The sequence below is a fragment of the Protopterus annectens genome, chromosome 7.part0 (assembly GCF_019279795.1).
Source record: "Protopterus annectens isolate FY-2018-M chromosome 7.part0, PAN1.0, whole genome shotgun sequence".
Classification (NCBI taxonomy): Eukaryota; Metazoa; Chordata; order Ceratodontiformes; family Protopteridae; genus Protopterus; species Protopterus annectens.
This window is the reverse complement of record NC_056739.1, coordinates 282,896,748-282,920,509: the sequence shown is the minus strand read 5'-3', so window position 1 is coordinate 282,920,509 and position 23,762 is coordinate 282,896,748.

The following is a 23,762-nucleotide window of genomic DNA, read 5'->3' as shown; positions in this document are numbered from 1 at the left end:
CCACTGTGTGCTTAGCTTGTTTTATACCTGGAATTAGTTTCTGCATCATGCTCTTGCCTGTGCGACTCTAAAAATAAATTCTTCAACCAGAGTATAACTCTTAGCTCACCCTTTGTTTGATTATCTTAATTTTTCCAAGGTTAGCAAAAAGTAAAGAAATAAGGGAAAAAAAATATCAGAGGTAGTTAAGGCATATGTCAAGTTAATAAAGTTTGAATAAATAAAATCAGATTAGAAATAGTTAGCATATGCCCTATCCCTGAAGAATGTAGCATGCTACTTTTTAAAATGGTAAATGAAAAGGCAAAATATGGAACAAATAGTAAAAGCATTGACTGGGAAGCCACACAATGCCACATTAGACATCCTTATACTTGCAAAATATTTTAATGGAATAACACGCTTTTGTATTGGTTAACATTAAATGTGTGAGAAACCTTGTTTACGTTAAGTAACGGATGTTCTTCAAGCAAAACTTGGGACAGTTTAAGATGGATGATTGTGGAATATATTTAAGAGCGACAGTACTGGAATTCAAGCAGCTGGCTGATCAAATGAGGTAGTTACTTACATATATATGTAGATATATATATATATAGATAGATAGATATTGAAAAAAGAGTGTTAAACTAATGGGGATAGCATAGTTGGAGACAGGTTGTGTTAAAAGGAATGATTCTAATGATGAGTAAGTCACATCAACAATACTGAAGTTGAAGTGGAACTTCATCAAACCCTAATGAAGTTTCTTAATTAAGGAATGAAAGTGCTTATTTTGTTATTGTGTCTTCAAATAAAGTGTCATGTATTTTTAATTCATAACTTTGATGGTTTTAATTGTGTGGCTGCAGTTCTACTGTTATTGCCATATTTTGCTTTTTCCGTTTGTACTTTATGTCAGTAAATGACTGGAATTTGAGTTTCAGGCTTCTTACCCTTTTGAAAATGGATGTTAATACAAAACAAAATAGCCAGTCAACTTTCTAAGTTTATAAGATCAATATTTAAAATCTTTCCCTGATTTTCATCTTTTGTACCCTCATTATTTTTGACTTTGTCCAGAATTTTTGCATTAAGAGGTATGTGGTGGAATGGAGTGGGATGGATAGATTACTGAGAATAATGTGGAAAGGCAAACATTCAGTCGGATATTTGAATGTGTGGAAATACTCATAGTAGAAATCTTTGATTCAGAAACATTGGGGTGAAAAAGAAAAATCAGGGATTAATTATTTACAGTTATTTTTGCAATAGAAGCAAAATAAAATAACTTCTAAATTTATAGCTGGGGTGAGGCTTGCTCACAAGAATATTACTTTTTTTTCTAAATGAATGAATAAAATTAAAACATGAGGTTGACCTAGCAGAAAGAGGGGTAGATCCTCTTTTGGAAAGAATAGTTTTCTGTCTGAGCCAGACTACTTCTCTTCAGAATCATAGTAGTTATACAAGCAGTTATTGAAATTATGCAAGTAATAATGCTATAAATGAAGTTGTCAAAACAGTTACCAGAAAGTATTACATGACTTAATACCCTGATCAGCAGATACATATTGTGAGGCAATGCCAGTAGATGAAAAGTCACCTGGACAATAACAGAACATGGGACTCAATTTAAAAGAAAAAAAGCACTCTGAGTTGTGAATCTTTTATAATATAATTAAAGATACAGGATACAGCTTTTTGCCATTTATTTCATAATGCTGACAGTATAATACATAACACTTTGTGTTATCTCGATAAAACATTTTTATAAACTTCAGTATTAGATTAAAACCGCACAAAGCACAGGACTGTGCTGTTTAATTCATGGTACCTTCAGGTTTATTGAAACTGATATGAAAGTACTTGATTTTTCCACGAATGACAGAAATACACAACTATAACAAATGTTTCACAAATCACGTCCCATTGTCTGAGTACATTGTGATGTTTTTGATTTCAGAGAGTTTTTTTGGAGCTTCTTACTCATAAGGTCTGGGTAGCAGTGTTTCTCCGCTCACTGAGGCAGTCTGTTATTTTTTAAGTTGAAGTAACACTTGCACTGGCATGATTCCTGAAGAGTTAAGTAATCTGGTATTCACTTAATGGCATGGTAACTAATTATTGTTCAGCAGAACTATACTATACCTTGGGTACTGTAGAGGCTCAGTGGAGAGTACAGCCAAACAACTGCTCTTGTAGCAGTACCCCAAGCTCTTCTTTGGGCATTGCAGTACAAAGAATTAGAGAGGCTGTATATTTCCACTTTTGGTATTTACACTTTCCCTGATTTTGTCTTCTGGTATTTGAAAGCAAATGCAGAATCTAATAGGTGAATCTAGATTCACTGAACTGCATGGACTACATTTGTCTTACAATTCTTTAAATTCAGCTAATTGTACTATCAATAAATAAATAAATAAAGATTATATATACCTATAGATATATATATATATATATATATATATATATATATATATATATATATATATATATATACACCTATACATACACATGCACACACACACACACACACACACACACACACACATATATCTAAATGGCTAACTTTGTTGTAGTAGTTCATACACTTTCCTATAGAGCACTTTTCAGAAAAGCAATCACTGAATACATCTTAAATCCTGGGCAGTATTTCCTATTAAATATTTATATATAGATATATATTCACTCACCTCATATTACCAGCTCTCTCCTTGTTCTTGGTAACACAAACATGCACTCTCACACACACACACACACACACACACACACACACACACACACACACACACACACACACACACACACACACACACACACACACACACACACACACACACACACACACACACACACACACACACACACACACACACACACACACACACACACACACACACACACACACACACACACACACACACACACACACACACACACACACACACACACACAAACACATATATCTAAATGGATAACTTTGTTGTAGTAGTTCATACACTTTCCTATAGAGCACTTTTCAGAAAAGCAATCACTGAATACATCTTAAATCCTGGGCAGTATTTCCTATTAAATATTTATATATAGATATATATTCACTCACCTCATATTACCAGCTCTCTCCTTGTTCTTGGTAACACAAACATGCACTCTCACACACAAGTGTGCGCGTGCACACACACACACACACACACACACACACACACACACACACACACACACACACATACACACACACACACACACACACACACACACACACACACACACACACACACACACACACACACACATATCAATGAAGGAACTTTGGGGAATCACTGGTTCTCCTACCTTTATTTCTTTTGAATGACAGAGGAAACTGTAGCACCTGGGCAAAACCTAAATGAACAGAATTGTACAGTAATTACAGTAAGTATATTACTGCTGCTCTATATTTCTGCATACTGATGATGCCAGAGCTAGAGTCTACAAGTATTGGATCATTGAAGAAAAACAAAAAGCATTTGGTATTTTTTACTTAAAAATATAAAAATACTACATGTCCACCATGTGCATATATCCCATAACGAATGACACTGAACTCTAATGTTCTGGCTCTAGTTTGTCAACAAGGTGACACTGACAAGTGTGGATTCCTTTGGTGTCCAACTTAATTTGGGGGGAAAAAAGCATCATTCTCCCTTCTCAAAGAAATGAAGAAAGCGGTGAAATATTCCTACCTCAGAAACATTCCAAAAGTGTACAACAAACCCTACTCATACTTTTTTGAAAAACACAATTCTTTTTTTTGTTTGTTTTTCCTTTACTAATAATTTGCCTTCGTTTTTTCTGAGTGCATAGTGATCTTAGAGAAATACTATAATGCATTACTGTAAGACATCCTGGTTCAGAATTTTTCAAACAGCATTTCAACACATGACTGTAAAATGATGTTTCTTTCAGGATTTCTGCCATCATATTTTTAGTTAAGTATGTCTGGTACTTTATTCGTGAATTGTAGCAGTGCCCTTCCTTGATTTTGTCCCAGAAAGTGATTTTTACCCATTGATTATGATATCTCTCTTTAGAAAATAATTGGATAATAGCACTGGAATAGTTTATGCCATTGGGCCCCAACAGTAAAATTCTGAAAATTGGGCCCTATACGATTGTGTGTTTATCTTCTGTTATACTGCCTTTCTTTTTACATGTTTGAATTTTACTGGCATTTAGTTTTACATTTAAAATGTAGTAGCATTTTTGAGCACTGGCCATCTCCGTGGTATAGATATATATGGAGCCCTGTCAGATCTTTAATTACTAGCATGGAGACTGGAGAAGAGATTTTGAAGATGAATGGGAATAAGCAGTTGGGGGTGGCAGATGCATCCCAGGTTGCAGAGAATTAATTTAAGCCCTGTCACATGATTGTCATTTGGGGGAAGGCCCAGAAATGTGTTCCATTATACACTGAATCGTAAGTGTGAACTAAACCAAATGGCACATATATTCCACCTAAGTGATGGGGGAATGTAGCAGCTTATGTGTAGTCAGACACTGTTATGTAAGTACTGATTTACATGGGGGAAGGTATGCAGGGCATCAGCAAATTTCTTAACTGTTAACCGAATGGCAGCCACAGTCCTCAGATGTCTTCTGTCAATTCTGACATCATCTGACATCAGTAGAGAGGAGAAACAAATATGATAGTTGGGTACATGATAGCTATTGCTGAATGTGAATGTGGTTCAAAATCATTGGCAAATAAAAGTTTCCTTAAACAGTATTATGACACTTTCCATAGCAAATGTTAGTAACAAACCCTTAGTTAAGGGAGTAGTTTCCTTACCATATGCAATATAATATAATTTGTATTTAATTTGACTGATAAGGATGTCCATGTAAAAATATTCTTGAAGCTGAAAACTACTAACATGACCTCATGAAAGACTAAACCCATACAAATCTCATAACCTAAAGTACTATATCAGCTACTGTTTTTTTTTCATGCGTAGCAAAGGAAAAGAATACACTTGTAGCCTAGTAAGATATGTCAGCTATGCCTCACAGTTGGAACAAGCCCACATTGAAAACTAAAACATGTAATGATTTATTACTGAAATCATAATGCATGTAGGTATCTGTTACTGATACTATAAGGCTTTGATGATATATTTAATTCATTGCCAATAACGAAACTGACATCTTTTTGAGCATATGGTTATCAGGAATAACTGAGTCGATGATGAAACTAAAACCTCAAAATACATTACAACCTTTGTTTTGTTTTCAAACCACTGTTGACTTTAATATCAAGATTATCCATAGAAATAAAATTAACTGTGAACACTTCTACATGAGAAGGGTTAACAGCACATTTTTAACATAGCTTATACCAGTATGTATTCATTTCAAATGTAAAAGTTAATTCAGAAATTGGAAGCTGAAGATTAGGAGGTCATCAAACCTACTACTAGATGGGTGCTGGTCACACAATACTCTCTGTTAAAGACAAAAATAAAAGGCTGTAACTTATGACTGGCATCAGATGATAACATACCCTCTTCCAATCCTTCCTTCCTTCCTTATTTTTTATACATTTTATATATCATTGACATTGCTGGGAGTGAAAACAAGCTGCACACCAGCTAATTTAGTGATAAGATTAGTGACTTTCATTTACATACTTCACTGTTCTTCTGAATGACGAACCCACGTGTAGGTATATGAATATTCATTCGTTTTGCCAACCAATAACCAAGAAAGATATGAGCTCTGCTTGCAGAAATGAACCCTATTAAAAAGGGGTGGCAGCAGGAATCGTATTTAGCAGTTACCTACTTGTTTAATGCAAAGGAGTAAGACACTGAGCTGCTCAAGAATTCCATCTCTTAATCCATGGTTTCATTGCCTGTATTTGCCCGCTATGCATCTCTGACTAAGTCACTTAAATGGACAGACGTTCTTTGTCACCACTGAAAGTGTCATTTGTGCCTATTGGCTTTACCTGGCTATAAAATAAATAAAAACATGTAAAAATGCTGCAGCACTGACCTTAAATGATATGGCAGCCAGGTGCAGAAGGCAGGTAGTAAAATAAAAAAATGAGTTTACTCAGCTATTAATAGTCACTTAATTATCACTCTCATGATGACAACTGCCTTGAAAGCATAGTTGGCAATTACGTTTGAGATAATGTTCAGTAACTTATTTCCAGAAGTATGCCTGCACTGCAAAAGCCCTACAGATATAGAGAGACTGCCAATGTAACAGTATAGCTGATGTATAATTTTATGTGTGCTCATGACAGAATTCTAGCACTTAAAACATCAAAACCAGACAGTGTTGAACAAGTATGTCCAAAATCTGCCCACAAAGTACCCGCACTGTAACAACAGATAGACATTTGAGGTAAATTCTTACTATTGTCAAGACATTGTAAAACAATGAATAGTGCAACATAAGTGGTTGTGTGCCACCATATTAGATCATCCCCCAAATCCCTCTACTAAATTAAATGTTCTAAGTGCAATGTAGAGCAAACTTAGGGAAAACACACAATTTGATTTTTGGTGAAAAATCAAGCATTTTTTTATTTTTTGAAACAACCCTACAGGAGAGTTCTAAAATTTTAGTAGCAGGGTATGTGAGTATGGGCTGGGCCACTTCCCATACGTGAGTTGAAAGGGGATGGAGGAAAAAGTAAAAACAATGTTAGATTTGTTTTTCACTGCTTAGTTTTGATGTTGGTGTTGAACAAGTATTTGATGTACTTTCTGAAGCACTGCTTTGATGTGATGAAGTAGCTTAGAGTTTGATAGAATGTACGTGCTTCCCTGTACGTATCACAAAGCTTACCTTCACATATAGGTTGTGATTCCTCACAATATTAATGCAACCGCATAGCAAAAAAAGTCTCTGGTTATAGTTATGCAGTGCTGCACAATAGTGATTAAGAATGGAGCAGAAACAACATTGTACAGACCTGCTGAGGATACGGCTGCATGTATTCACAAATCTAGCATGAATCATGCAAAGAAGTCAGTAACATAATGGGACATGTGACTTAGGCCAAATAGTGTATACTATACCTGTTAAGATGTTTGTCCACATATCCACTGATGCACTGCTCTGGGTGTAGCATACAACCCACACAATGTCTATAAAACAAAGTCTCTACCATGTTTATATTATGACTGGAAAATAAATGGGGGGCTATGGCAGTTAGAAAGGGGGAGACTAAGCAGGGGAATGCAGAGAGGGACAATCTGGTGTGGGAATGGAAAAGAAAGGGAAGATATTTTTTGTGGGAAAGACGAGCTCTCTTTTTATTTTTAAGGACAGATTTGGAAGGTGTGACTAGATAGGAGGGTATAGGGATGTCAAAATGGGTCAGAAAAATGGACATAAAAGACAAATGGAAGACATTAGCACAAATCGGGGTGGGGGGGTTCCAGAAAGGTCATAGACTCATACGTAGATAGAACAGCTGGTGACGGGAAGGATAGAACAGCCAACCTGAAGGGAGAGACACATAAGGGAAGGGAACACCATGACGGTGGATACAGAGGAGTGTGAACTGACTACCAAGCTGCACAGTGATGCATCTAAGCAGAAGGCAGCCACCTCCATGACTGCCATAATGGCTGGGTACTGATCACCAAGAGGTCAAGGTCTTGCAGCTGTACAACTGTGATTTGCACAAGAATGTGCTCCAGTGTACTAGGCTTTTTTTTGTTTGCTTGTTTAAACAAGAAACATCTTTCTTAAATTATCATTTACAACATAGGCAATCGTATACTTGTATAAAGGAAAACAAACATATTGTCATATTTTTAGTTGCAAGCATTATACATCACTTACAATGTATGCAGTGATTCTTAGTCAAACAGTACATAGCTCATTCAAATCCTGCCTTCTTTTAAACCTCATTCCTCCTCCAAAACATTATTCTGAATGTATTGTTCCCACAATTCTCATTTTTCTATGTAATTTGTTCCTACTGTTTTCTAAAGATCCCATTTCCAGTTGTTTTATATCTGTTATTATATTCACTACTTTTAGTACAGGTGATTTAGAGTTTGATTTCCATTTTCTAGTAATTTCTTATTTGGCAGCCACCATAATTACACTCAGCAAGGCCTTACTATGTCTAGACAATTCTGATTCTGTATCATAGCTCACAAACATAATTTTCTTAGTTTAGTTAAATTCTGCCAACTCATTACACTCACAAAAATCATTCCCATTTGCCTCTTTCTTCCACATCACATCTCCAACATTTGCAATTAACCTGAGGAAAAATTCTTGTGGTCTACTTGGGTTATAAAAATACTTACACAAACACTTTCAACCAAAGATTCTAAATCTTCTGACCTTTGTTGCTTATTTGGGAGTTTATTTATTTATTTGACATTTGTTAAGCGGGTTAGTCCAACTGGTCCAGAAACCCATGTTCAGTGGAGATCTGAGGAGAAAAGGTACAATACAGACAAAAGTACTGCACAAATGTTGCAAGCACATACAGAGAATGATAATACATAAGTTCCATAAAACAGATGTATAGTACAATAGCATGATAACAAATAATAACTTTTTTCATACGTATATCCACCCACTGCTTCTTTGTGAATTACTTGGCCACTCTGTTCCCAGTCCTTTCTACCATCCTCTGATTGATCCTTATAGTTATCACTCGATATTTTATCTGCTCTGCTAATTATCCCTTTTTTAACAGCAGCTTCTCTTCTATATTGTACTAAAAACTCTGCCAGCAGTAGTCTCTTGGTTAGGACACCCCTATTCCTTTCTCTTTGCCTATACTCTGATATCAGTCCTTGATAAGGAAGGCAATCTCTAGCCTGCAGTCCAAATAAATTCTTAGCCTCTTCCCATTCTGTTACCTTTTCCTCTTTAATTATTTGCTCCCAATACCTTGGTTCCTTTTCCAGTTTTCTCCAGTAAATTCCAGACCCCTCTTGACTGTTGTCTGTATCTGTAGTTGTAGTAATCCTATTCAGCAGAATCTCCTTTCTCCATCCCTGTATTTGCTTAGTTCTTAGAATATTTTCTGCTACTTTAAGAATATAATATTTTGCATGGTTATTGTTGTTCTCCTTAAGGATCTGCATCCAAAATCCCAGTCTCTCATTATTTTTTGAGCTTCCCCCCTGTTTCATCATCATCCCTTTCCACTTTGAATTATAGCTTTCTGCTTGTGCTGTGTATAGGAGTCTTAACCGTAGCTCTGAAATATCCTTTCAAATCAGATAATCCCAAACGACCTTGTTCTATTGGAAAGATCAGCTCATCCCTCTTGAAACTTGCCATCTTTCCCTCCCAGATAAAATTCTTTAGTTCTTTATTAATTGCTATTCACAAATTCTCCTCTGACTGATAAAAATATGACTGAACTGCGTATAAAACCCAAGTCTTAAAAATAATTTTACTGCTTGTATCTTGCTATCCGTATCTATAAAATGGAACTTCCAATTTCTCAGTTTTTTATTCTATTTTGTTTAGTGTCTTCCCATGTATCCTTAGCTGTTGTAACAGAATCCTTTTTAATCCATACTCTTAAGTACTTCATTTTTTCAGGTCCCCATAAATTTGGGTATTGCTGAACCAATTCATGTGTGGGTACATAGATTACAACTATTGCCTTTGTTTTATCTTCATTAATTTTGTATCATGAAAAAAAAAAAAACTTGAAACAGTCTCGAAATGTTCCATAACACTGAAATGTTCTTTTCTGGTTCTGTCAGGTATAAAATAATATCATCTGCAAATAAAGCCAGCTTTTTTTGACTAGCATACTAATTATATCCTTAAATTTCTGAATCCCTTATTTTCTTTGCCAATGGCTGTAAATATAATGCAAATAACAAATGGGAAAGAGGACACCTCTGCCTGGTTCCTCTGCTCAAACAGAACTTATCAGAAAGGAACCCACCCACTTTAATTTTCACCTCCAATCCCTCATATATTCTCCTAATCAACCTTATAATTTTATCAGGGAATGCAGATGCTTCCATTGCCCTACCCATAAAATCCCAGCTTACTCTGTTGAATGTTTTCTCTACATCAAGACTCACCAACAGCAGTGGTATTTTCTCACATTCTGCCTCTGTCTGGATCATCATTGTTCTATTAATGTTCTCAAATGTTTGCCTCCCCTCCACAAAACCATATTGATCCATATATATTAATGTTGGCATCATCTTTGCCATTCTTTTAGCCATTATAGACATAAACACTTTAAACTCGTGGTTTAGAATTAAAATAATCCATATGAAGCTGGATCTCCTGAGTTTTTACCATCTTTGAATATAACAGCCACCACCACTTTCTTCCAGGATGTTGGCTGTTCTGCCCCTTTAAAACACTGTTAAACAAAACCTATCAGATTTTTTTCAGTTTATTCCCTCCTAGCTTCCAAACTTCCACAAGAATATCAATATTCCTGGGGACTTTCCTGTAGATTGGTTATACATCACCATTTTTTTCTCATCTGCTCCTGTCCTAACTGTAATTAAGCCTCATCTACCTCTAACCTTGGCATATTTAATTCTTCCATAAACATTACAGTTTGTACCTTTTCTTGATTTCCATATTTCTCTGCTTTATCCAAATTGTCATAAAATTTCCAAAATATTTATATTGCCTCTACAGGATCTCTAGTTAATCTTCCTTGTTATTTATTTATTTATTTCAGTTTGATTACCGGGGAAGTCCACTGGGCCAAGAAGTGCCCATTTTCAGTGGAGGCCCGGGGAGAAAAGCTCCATGTGCAATACAATACAGTGTAGGTTACAAAATACAAAGGTTACAAAATGTTGGAGAAGAAGTACAAAATGCAAAAGAAAAACAGAAAAGTTACAAAATGTAGGTTATAAATTCAAAAAATAAAAAAAAAAAATTCAAATTTAATATACATGATGAGACTCTTTTATTTATTTATTTATTTATTTTTTAATATATTCACAGTGTAGTAGTTAATTTGACTTCCAAAGCTTGGCAACAACCCTTTCTATGTTCTGTTGCCTGAGTCGCTGTGCTAAAAGTTTTTCCTCTCTGCAGTTATTGTCAAAAAATAGTTGCTTAACAGCAGTCTTTCTAAACATATGCATATTATCAAGGTAATCCCTTATCTTCTGTTTAGCATTCTGCAATTGCTCCTCCTCTGTCAGTCCCTTTAAATAATCCTTGTTGCTTCTTAACCATATCTATTTTGTTTATTTCCGCCCTATTTTAAACTCTGCTTTAATTTTATCCCACTCCCTAGTTATATTTTCAGAAATAAAATTCTATCTTCCGTAATAACTCTCAAATAATTTCCACTACTCATTCCTTAAATTCCTCTCTTTTCACAAATAGGTTGGGAAGCACCAGTCACAGTACCAGTCTTGGAATCTAGTTGCCAATCTTCAGCAACCCTCACCAGTCCTTCCGACTTCCATGGGGTGACTCAGCAGGATACTTCAGTGATGCCTCATTAAGGGAGTCTAAACTCCATATGAAACAACACAAGAGAACACCAGCAAACCCACCACCCTGTGATAATACCACACCCTGACATTCAGCAAATCAGATGCAACCATGCACAACAGCCTCATATTCAAATGTCCATAGTATATCAAGTGTAACTGGTACAATCAGGGCAAGTAGAATGGGCAGCATACAGCTTGACATTTCAGGCCAACTGAAAGAGAGTGCATTACCTGCATGGCAGTTACACAGGTAAAAGGTACTGAAAGATGCCAAATGGAAATGTGCCAAAGCAGAGAACTGTACACTTAAGTCACACCCAACATCATCCTATACTGCAATATAAAGTCACTGTCGGGGAATGCTGTGGGACTAAGAGGAAAGGTACATAGTTCTACTTGTAATTACAAGTTATATGGCATGCAAAATTAAATTAAATTAACAGCATTGAAAATAAGGGCACCTAAGCAGATGAGACAGAGATGTGCAGTACAGTAATCCGATATACACACCACAGTGTTGATAGAGGCATGTTTTCCTCCTCTGGCAGATCAGTTGAATCTCTTTTATCCTCAGGTGCAGAGGTGTAGTTGGCTCATCCAGCACCTTTTGCCAATCCTTGAACTAGCGCCTCATGCCCTTTCTCAAAGTGATGAAAAAAAAGAAGAAACACTTTGATAGATTGCTCACAACTGTGTGAAGCACACACTCCCTCCCAGTCATACCCCCTCTCTACCAGCAACAACACAAAAAAGTTGTTTTTTGTGTACTGGCATTCAGAAATGCCTGTACAGAAAGAATGTAGAAATACCATTCAGCTTGCACACACTAACATGTTGCACCTGTGACACATTCCCCCTTCACCCTTTGTTACACTTCTACTCAGTTGCTGGAAAACAGAAAAAAGTAAAAAGGTTTACATATGAATATCAGTAACTATACATGTGTACAATAAGGCATACCTTCTTAATATAATTATTAGTTGTTTGTACTGTAAAACTCAGGCTGCCTTACCTTAACCTTTACCCATTGGCAAAGAATGTCAGGATGGTGCCTACTCATCACACTATCCCAGTGCCAGCACTGCTGTTCAGAGTTTGTGATACCTGTAGCATCAATCATTGCCCTGGCTAGACAGTGCCAGGCACATGTTTTGTGCTAGATAGATTCATATGAGTCTCCCAGAAGGTGCCATCAATATTATAAATGATGATAGAGAAAGATTTTTGTTACCCTGCTGCACCTTGTGAGAAACTTTCCAACTTCATCCATTCCAAAGTACATAGACACATGCCTGGTTGGTACCAATAGGGAAACGGAAGCTGGGTCATATCAATGCACATTGGACAAAATGGCAGTGTGATGTAACCTGGTGCCATTTTGCATTATCCTCATCCCAGTAAATGAAAATGGAAGGGAGTAGAGATGCACTGTTTAAATATGGAATTGTGTCTGTGCCATCAGATATACTGCATAGCAGCATGGCAGATCTCTACAAATCATGGAACTGGTGTGCCATCATGCCCCTATAGGCTGATAACTCAATTGCAAAAACCTATTGGCATATGGAGTAATGTAGAGCTGCTTAGAGATACATAGACTGATTTGTAGCCTACATAAATACACATGGGCTGACACTGGTCCAGTCCAGTAGTGCTCTGCAGGGTTATTAATGCCGTGCATTACTAATAGGTTTCCGAAGCATTTTAAACAAAGTGCTTTCATTAGTATACTGTTTTGCTACAAGCCTAGTAATTATGTTGTGAAAACAACTCTGTACTGTGGTGTTCATCTTGATAGATTTGTCTACAATATAGCAAGCATTTTCTGCAGTAGTTATGGTAAGAATATGCAGGGGAAACACAAGTGGGGATGGTTAATGGGTGTGTTTATATTTAGATGGATAAGATATAAATATTTGCCTTATTTGTGGGAAGGAGTGTTGCTCAACATCATCTGAGTAGACAGAGGTATGTACAACACACTGGGGTCCAAATGGGTAATGTATACAGAGAGAGCACAGGTCAATCCATCAGTAGCAAATTAATCAAATGTATAGCTGAAGAAAGGAAGTTACAGGAATAGCCACATTTGTTGGTATATGACAGTAAAGGATATGTTAGACTGCACACCTGCTGCTACAGTAGCTGAAATGACATATACAGAGAAGGGGATTGGGTGTGAGACACAGACCTGCTGTTTTAGTTTATGGATTTCTGAGGGACACATGGTAGCGTTGCTTTGTTGGTCACAGGTCTGTATAGTCAGATCACAGGGTGCATGTTGTGTAACAGAACAGCCCCAGGCTCTCACAACTAATTTGCTCTGAGGATGTGTCATGTGAAAGCTGTGTATAGCAGGCATGTCACATGATCCAGCCACTGCTGCTGCTGCATAGGTATGAGGCAGGGACAGCTGATGGAAGGCATATTTCAGACCAGGCTCTAACCATAGTTTTTTGTCTTCATGTACAGAAATGTGAATAACACTGAAACAACATCAGTGGACTGAGAGATTCTTCATGGCAGAGACCAAGGTGTTACTGCAGATTTGATGTCTGCATGAGGAGTGCATTTATTAGCACTGACAGGGGTAACAGGGCCTTATAGGAACATGTGTGTCAGGACATTTATGTCAGTACTTTGGGTGGCTGCAGGAGAGCTGCATAACAGGTACACCTCAGGGTGACCAATATGAATACATGCCCACAAAAAGGTCCAAGCCATTTCACCAGAAATGTTGTCCACATATGAGAGTTCATCCTTATAGACCACCTTCACTAACAAATGAGAGTTCCAGATGTCCCTGTCTGTGAACAATGAGAAGATGTAGATACCAGATGGAGGCTGGGATGTGGAAGCCGAACTGGCCATCACATTACATGTCTCTCTCAAAAATACACCAAATTGTTATTGCTCCCGACTATCATGACCTTCTTGAAGGTAAGCACAGCTAGGCATATCTGGTTTGCAGGATTGGCAGAAAATAACACAAAGGGTGCATTTATCTTTATTCTGTGCATAATCTGCTGCTTGAAATGCTCTGAAGCACTGTGACATGAGACCGTCACAAGCTTTTGGCTTGTAGAATGGTCGTGGGGTCAGCTTCAACAGAATAGGTACTGACTAATGTCATTGCCACCTTAGAGTCTGATAATAGCAGTGAACTAACCCTGGCACAGTCTAGCAGCACAGTGCCACAGTTAGCAATGAGGGCCCACTTCAAAACATGTAGAGTGAGACAGCAGTGTTGCCTATGAAACAGGTTCCCACCTCTGCACTGGGTTTGAAAGGCCAGGACTTCCAAGTAAGTGTATTGCAAGGTGCACCATTGTCCCAGGTACTGTAGGTGTGCACTAGCACCACAACAGAGCATGATAACACTAGGGTGCAAAATGGAGATGGCTATCAGTGTCACAACTTCCATTCTGTGCCCATACTAGGTGTTACATTGTGCTTAAATCAGTGAATTTCCAGGTCAGTGATTCAGCTCAGCTGGATTCCATCAGTACCATAACAGTTGATTAATGTACTGTGTTTCCTGCACCAAGGGTCCAAAATGCCTGGGTCTATTGGGAGAGGGAGCATACCCACCTGCTCAGGTCATTGGCTAGCCACTTGACAGTTACTTTGTACTTCAGTGGATCTCCTGACGCTGTGCACAAGGACTGATGCAATACCCACGGCCACTACTCATCTGTCTAAACTCTTAGGATGTAGCACAGGGTGAGTACCTCAAGGTCCCAAAGTGTCACCTTTTCAACATCACAAATTAGACTGACACGCATGTAACCTATCTAGCGGTCATTCTCATTGTACCTATGCAGTCATGGTCACTCAGTTCCACATCATCTTTACCAGCATGTGTTGCTATATGTGTTACACCTCAATGTTGATGTCATTGTGCCTAAGGCCATTTACGTTCTGTATCGTTCCCACCTGTGGGCCCATGACCCCTGTCAAAGCCACAGTCTTAGTCCCAGTCAGTTAAGAGAAAGAATCCACTTCAGCTGTATTCTGTGGCACCAGTTCATTGCATGTGCCCACAATATCTGGCTAACTACTCCAATCAGGAAGCTTCATTCCATCATTTCACAGTATACCCATCTTCCTCATTTATTCAGTCTAGACCATCCATACTTCCTACTATATAGTCCTTGTTAATTGCTGACCCTGTGCTTGCACAAATTTTGCAAATGATAACAACTGTACTATGCCCTCATTGTTTAGCATGTGTTATGTAATGTCTGCTGCACAGCATGGACAGTCACTGCCTTCTGCTGTTTAGGGTTGGTGGAGTATAGCATGCATCAGTTTTAATCTTTGTTCTTTCTCTTCTGCCCTTAGTTTTGGCCAGATGCAATCTGTTTGACAGTGCGGGAATACGCATGTTTCAGCCTCACATGGGCTTCTACTGCAGCTGATTACTGCAATGTCTCCTCATCCATCACCACCTCTACTGCTGGCTCTAGTCTGTCAAATTCTCTAAGTGCATTCCCCATGCTCTAGTTGTCTATTTACCTCCAAGTTGTGCAGCACTGCACAGTCAGCACAAACCATGCTGCAAGTCTCTGAGGCATATTGCAACGTACCACCAGGTGAACCTAGAATCAATATGGGCCTTCAGTAGTATAATCACATGCTTAACAGTGTTGCAGGTATGAGGCAAAGTGAAGCTGTATATTATATCAGTCATGCTTGCCGGGTTGCATATCGATGTTATCAGACAAGGCTGCAGGATGTAGTTGCCATATAAGCTGTCTCTGTTGGAAATCTCTCATTTCAAATCACAGGTACAGGAGACAGATGTAGGAAGTGTTGATCTGTTAGGATGGTTCACCACCACACTGTATATATAATACCCTGTGTATTGTATACACCTGACAGACAATGATAAGGCTTTTTATAGTTGTCATACATAAACCCTTGTGACCTAGGCAGGACCTTGATTGAGATTTGGGTGTAGTCATAGCCTCATATCTCTGGTAAGCAGAACATTTCATAGAACACCTGCAGCATTTTTTTTTCTTGCCTTTGTGGTCTGTGTTTTATATTGGAAAATAGTAATAACAGTTTGGATGAAGATGTATTGAAAGAAGCATTTTTTTTTAAATAAAAGTAACAATGAAGATATGAAATGTTGCTGTATAACATGAAAAGGAGATATGGGGTAATAAAATATATAACACAACAGCATATTCATTACTTATGTATAATGTTGTTTAGTTTGAAAACTTAAATATCTAACCCCATAGGAGGTTTTGTAAAGGAAAAAGATATGTAGTTGGTTCTTTTTCTATAAACAAGACCCATGTCAACACCTGGTCTTATGACAGATGCCGGCCTCTGGATGTTAGTGGAGGAACTGTGCTAAACTCCAGACTGGCACAACTGGGCCAGTTAAAAATTACAGAAGCACATGAAGTTTTAGTCACAGATAAGTTGGGTTTATTGGATTTCTTCTCAGAAAGAACTACGTTACACATAATGTAGGATGTAGCACTTGCTAGACTCGAGGAATTTGCATCTGACATACTCTTTTCTACCTTCATCAAGAACCTTCACAATATATATATATATATGACTGCTAAAAATTAAACATACCTGGCTACTCTGATGTACCTTGTAAAAATGTAGATGACTTTTTTCTCTTGAAAAATGAATAGGTTTTCACGGAGATTGCTATAACTATAATGCATTTACAGAAAATGGAATTTTTCACACTATTTAGTTTCACAGACACATTTTCTCACTCTTGCTATCACATTCCATTACAAACATTTTTTTTCATTGCAGAATGTAGGGTACTGTAGACTATTTTTAAATTGTCCTCTAAATGTGAGTTTGGCCTGCTACTTTGAGCTAACATTTGGGAGAAATTAAAGTGCCACAATTACCTGACATATTCAGTAGGCTCCAGTCATTCTAGACATAATTAAGTCAGCCTGGTTCCACTGGTTTTGAAAAGAAAAAAATAATGATAATGTGTGGGCACTGGGCTCAACTAAGTAAAAAAAATGTAATATATGTGAAGGAAAGTGGACAGGGTGCTCTTTTAGTGGCAGTGAATTAATAAGCAAGGGAGAAAGGCGGTCATGATTAAGCAATTATCCGACCTTGCTATAGCTGTGGTTTTATTATGAATATTTCTGTTAAAAGTCAAGGGCTTGCTGTCGCTATGCTTTCCATTTTATTTAATATGAATTTCTTATTAGAACTGGAACATCTTCTGCCTTTTGGATTTAGCATAACAGGTTTAACTCTCGGCACTGGATCAAAGACATCTTTAAAACATGGGTTAATTTAACCTAAAAGATGGAACACCCTAATTAAACAGGCAAAACGCCCTCCTCGTGGTTTATCTTTAATTCAGCAGTTTGACAGCTGCTAGGGTTATGACGTAGTTTTGTAACACCACTAAGGTTCTGACTTTCTGTCATTTATTTTTTCTCTGTTTTTCCTACCTGGAAACATATCCTTGATCATGTGAGTTCCTTTTCCATTACTGCGATTTCAATATTTCAGTTGCAGTACTCGTTTAATAATGGCCCCTTTTCCATTCCCTTCTGCCTTGCATAAGGAGCCTCCCTTACCGCTGCTTGAACTAACCTTGTCTTTGACCTTCTCACTGGTTTAGAGTCCTTGTGTAATTTTCAAGAAAGACCTCTCAGTGTTGGTTTTTATTCACTGTTCAGTTTGGCAACTTTGGAGAGAGATGGTACATTACTTCTTTCTTGAAGGATATGACTATGTGTTCATGTAACACCTCTTTCCTGTCTTATCTACTAATATAGAAATTGTCCAGGTACTGTTAAACTGTTGGTGTTTCATCAATTACTCACCACCCATTAAATCCCAGATTAGAAAATTGCCATTGATGGTAGATCATGTCCTTCCATATTACTGTTGTAGTATTCTTTAGAATAAAGATCCCCTGCCAAGGGAAGCCCAACATCTGGCCAGTATTCAAAAGCCTTTAGGTTGTAATAGGTATGCTGTACAACACAAGCATGTTCCCATGCATGGAGTAGGGCATAAATGTGATGTCTGGACATACCATCCTCAGAACTTATTTGCTGCTAGTCCAAATGCCATCTTCGATTGTTGGTCTGAACACTCGTTCATCTACTGGTTTCTACCACTTTCAGGTAAGTGCCCCTTTTGTTTTTTTTTTTTTTGTTTTTTTTTTTATTTCTTGTCTTAGTTTTGCAACGTTTCTGGTTGTTGGGTTTCATGTCATCCAGAAAGGGGAAATGCCAATGCAGGAGACAGACTCCCCATAAACATGGGTGCCGGAACCATAGAGAGAGGGGGGAGGGCATCCCCCCATTTCTGCAGCAGATCCAGCAACTTGTTTTTTCAACTTACATGTAAGGAGGAGGAGGACCCGCAGTCCCTCACTGGTGCACCCATCCCGGTCACAATCACACAGTATACAATCACTCTCCGACCGAGATCGCACTACTAACAATGAGGGTGATGAAAGAAATAAAGATTAAGAAAGGGTAAATAAATCCTGATCCCCACACCCCCCACTATATAGTGTGATTATGTCCAATGTGTGATTGTGCAATCGCACATCGAACATAATCACACTATATAGTGCGATGTGCGATTGTGCAATCTTGTTTACAAGCTGGTGAGCATAAACATAGCCATAGTTTCCTACTTTCCTAAGAGTCAATTACTAGATCCCGCAGCCTGACTAGTTTTAATGTCTCAGTACATTAAAAAAACAAAAGCTGATGGATTCAAATATTTGGGAAACATACACTAATATATGCACGTACTAACGTTCTCACTTTGAACTGTCTTTGACATCTTACCTCTCAAGTGCCCTGCCTCTCTTAATGCCCGCTGGTGACATTTGGCGAAAAAAAAAAAGAATTGCACTTAACAAATAATGACAATAAAGATAACGTTATAGAATTTGATCACTTCAGATAATAATACAACATTAACATCATCTCTGAGATTCTCCGTTCAGCAGCTGCAGTGAGCTGAGCTGCTTGTCAAATTGAAATGACAGAATTGGGAGTACGAGTACCTTCTATGGTATAATTCCATAGAGTTTTAAACTGTGATGTTGTGTGACTGACTTGCTGTGACTGCTGAAGGTGTGTGGGATTGTATCTGAAAGGGTCTTTGAAGCACACCGTTTAATTGGGTTAACAGACAGATATTAAATATGTTAAAATAAGTACATCATTGTTGGGCCTCTGCAATCATGTCATTTAGTTGGGGGATGTCTGCAAAACAAAAATACTATTATACAGTGATTTCAGTGCTTTCCTCAAGGGACTACATCAAGCAGGCAGAGAATCTAAGGGTGTGACCTGTGATTAAGTTATTGCAAATGCGGACCACATGTAAAATAAAATAATTTGCAATAACTTAATCACAGCCTCAGGTCACAGCCTTAGATTCTCTGTCTGCTCTGTACACTGTCTGCTTTTTTTGACCAGAATCATATAGGATAGCCCGCCCGACTGCTGGGTATGGGTAAACATACTGCCAGTCCCAGAAGAGTCTAGGTTCCAAGAAGTGTCAAGTCTGTACTATGAGCACACAAGACAAGACTAAAGACAATGGAAGGGTGCAAAGTGATGAAAGGGTCACGGGGGTGAAGTGAACAATACAACACCACATTTCTACATTTTTTTTTATTTTTTTTACTTTAAATTCCTTTTCTGTTAGAATTAAGATCTGATAGCTCGCACTGTTGTGCTCTGTCTGCCTCTGCTGCTGACTAGTGGCTCCCTCAACTAACTTCCACTTGTGGGGGGGGGGGTCAACTTCAAATTCAGAGGACTGGGCATAATGCACGAACCAATGGGTCTGCCTCCCCCCGCCTTAGCCTGACTAACTTAGCTCAGTGGCAGGTCACAGGTGTAAAAATTTCCAGATTCGAGTTAAAGCTGTTGTTGTGTTCTTTCTGTGACTTTATAAATAATCCAGACCTCCTTTCCTCCAATCAATCAAGAATGACTGAGTGAGTTAAGTGAATAATTCTGAATTTTGTTGTTTCTTTCTAATTTGTGCTTGGGCTATATGTACTATACATCAGTGGCGGCTGGTGACTTCAAATCACAGGGGGGCTGCAGGAGACGCTGAATGGGCGGGGTCAAAGGGAAGGGGTGGTCAACAAGGGAGGGATGAGCAAACCAGCTACAATCAAGACAAAAATAAGTGTAGAAGAATAAAATATTTCAATGCATTGGCTGCATGACAAGCTTATTAATCTAGATGGAAACAAAAAAAAGGGGTTGAGGCAAAAAATAAATTACTTTTTAAATACATTTACTGGACTGGAATCAAAATCAAGTAAAACCAGAAAGAAAAACACTCAACTCAAACTACTTCTCCCTTCCTTAATATAATAATATATATATAAAATATAATTACCAAGCAACATGCAAAAATAGGAAAGAAAATGTTTGTGATGAAAAAAAAAATTGTAAAAAAAAAAACATGCTGCCCTGCTGACAGCGTTTCTGGAAAACAAACAAAAAGTAAAAAATGAAAAAAAAAAAAAAAACAAATAAAAAGAAAAATGAAAAAGAATTAAAGGATTACTGTACAGGCATTGGACCACACATGATTGGTTTTTCTTTTAGAGTTAGTAGTAAAGCCTGTAGAGATGATGAGCGCAACAGGCACTTTGAGTAATAAGCATAAATCAAAACAGAAAAAAATATGACAGAAACCAGACCATTCTGCAAAAATCTCAAGGACAGAAACTGTCTGACAAAATAATGGTTGAACTGGAGCCTCTGCAGCCATTCCACTAACCATTACTTTTATTTTTCACCCATTTACCATAAACACTAATGCATACTGCTTCTTTTCAATGATTGGGATCATTCTTCAGTTTTTTTTTTTGTTTTTTAGCACAACAAACAACAAATCTATTAAAATCTGTTAAACAAAGCTCTGCAGTCAAACTTAGCAAAACTTAGCTCTAACCCTTGAAACTCACATTCATTCACATTCATTTCACAAAGAAAATAAATTTTTTAAGTTAAAAGATTAATTTTAAACATACATGTGCTCTTTGATACACCTTCCTCATTGTACTAAAATTATATCTTTGTACAATACAGTACACTTGTTAGTGTTTTAAATTTGTTTTGAACATTTTCCAGTAAGCAATGAAACAAAACATAAACACAGGCAGGAGATGCAGACTCCACAAGCCACCCCACCCAGAATCAAACCAAAAAACCACCTGTGAGGGCAGGGAGCAATAAATACTACCACTGCACCATCAAATCTGCAAAGAATTAAACATTCAGGGAAAATTCTCTGAAATAACAATCATGTTTAACATTTTTTTTAATCAGGACAGAACAAAAACAATTTTAAAGAAATTTTCCGGGATTAGAACAGACAAACAAATAATCCAGAATGTCAGGGCAAAACAACACAACACACATTGGGGGGAAGATACAGAAGCCCACAGAAGCCACCACCCAACCAAAAAACCTACGAAAAAAAGAACCTGCTGTGCAACAATACTACCACTGCACAATGCTGTCGCTAATCAATAATTAAACAAACAACCCTTAAGTCTGAAATTCAAATGCCTATCAATTTTTATTTCAAATTTTTTAATCTGTAACCTGGGGCATTTACACACACACACACACACACACACAAAAAGTAAAGCACAGCACCAACACCACACAAAAGCACAAGTAGCACCAACAAACCACAGTAAGCACCACACAAAAACCACACAAAGAGACACCATACACAAACACCAGTAAAAGCAACAGCACAAGCACACACCACAAACTCCCTTTTTAACACAAGCACCACACAACAAACACAAACCAAAAACAAACTACACCAACAAGCAACAAGCACAAACAAAAATAATGGTAAAAAAAAAAAAAAATATATCGAATGAAGAAAGAATGAATACCTGAATCCTGAGCCAATCGTCTACCATCTCCCGTCATACATCCTTCCAGCATCCGCCCCTGAAGAATTGAGTCCGGCGCCTGAGGCCTTGTCCCCCTCCTGCCCCGGTCACTGTCCCTGCTGCTCTTCCCCCCAGCAGTCCGCACCGTCCCATCCTGCACACAGGTCTGTGCACTACCCAGCCTGGCTGCGCCCCTCCCCTATAGCCGCATCGGACCTATAAGCCGGCCTGGTTTCTGTCATTGTTTACTATACATAGACAAAGTAAGTAAGTAAGGGATCCTTGGGGGAAAGTATTTATTTTGATGTAATTTTGATTTTCCATATACTGTGTAACTGGAAAAGTCATTGGGAAAATGCTTCATTTTTGGTGCTTGTACATACATGGTGGAAAAGTAATTAAGGGAACCTGGGGGAAATGATTAATTTTGATGTCATTTGGTAGTGCTTGTGCATACATGGACTGACTACTGAGAGGGTTGTTAGGGGAAATGTTTGATTTTTGGTGCTTGTGACAACATGGACAAACCTGACTGAAGGGGTCATTGGAGAAAATGTTTCATTTTAGTACTTGTGTATACAATGACAATCCTGACTGAAGGGGTCATTGGAGAAAATGTTTCATTTTAGTACTTGTGTATACAATGACAAACCTGACTGACGGGGTCATTGGAGAAAATGTTTCATTTTAGTACTTGTGTATACAATGACAATCCTGACTGAAGGGGTCATTGGAGAAAATGTTTCATTTTATTGTTTGTGCATACATGGACAAAGTACACAAGGGATTCTTGGGGGAAATGATTAATTTTGATATAATTTTGTGCTTACTCATACAAACAGACTACTGAAAAATTCACTGGGGAAATGTTTTATTTTTGTGCTTGTGCATACATGGAAAAGTAATTAAAGGAACCTTGGGAGAAATGATTCATGTTGATGTCATTTGCTCCTTGCATGCATACATGGAAAGGCTATTGAGCAGGCCATTCTGGAAAATGTTTAATTTTGGTGTTTTTGCAAACATGGACAAACTGCTTAAGGGAACCTTGGGGAAATGATTCATTTTCATGTCATTTGCTTTTTTGTGCATACATGGACAAACTACTGAGGGGGTGGGGTGGTCATTAGGGGAACTGTTTAATTTTGGTGGTTGTGCATACATGGGAAACTACTGAAACAGTCTTTGGAGGGATTTAATGCCACAGCACATTATAATTTTCATTTATTAGTTATTTCTTGGGTGTTTCTGTTACTACTATATGGGTTTATAGATTTATGCTGGACCCTTTACTATTTGAAATCTATTTCTCAGAAGTTGAGGCAAAAGGAAAATGGCCTGTGGGAACATTGGTATAGCATGGCTAGCCTGGTAAAGGTCCTATG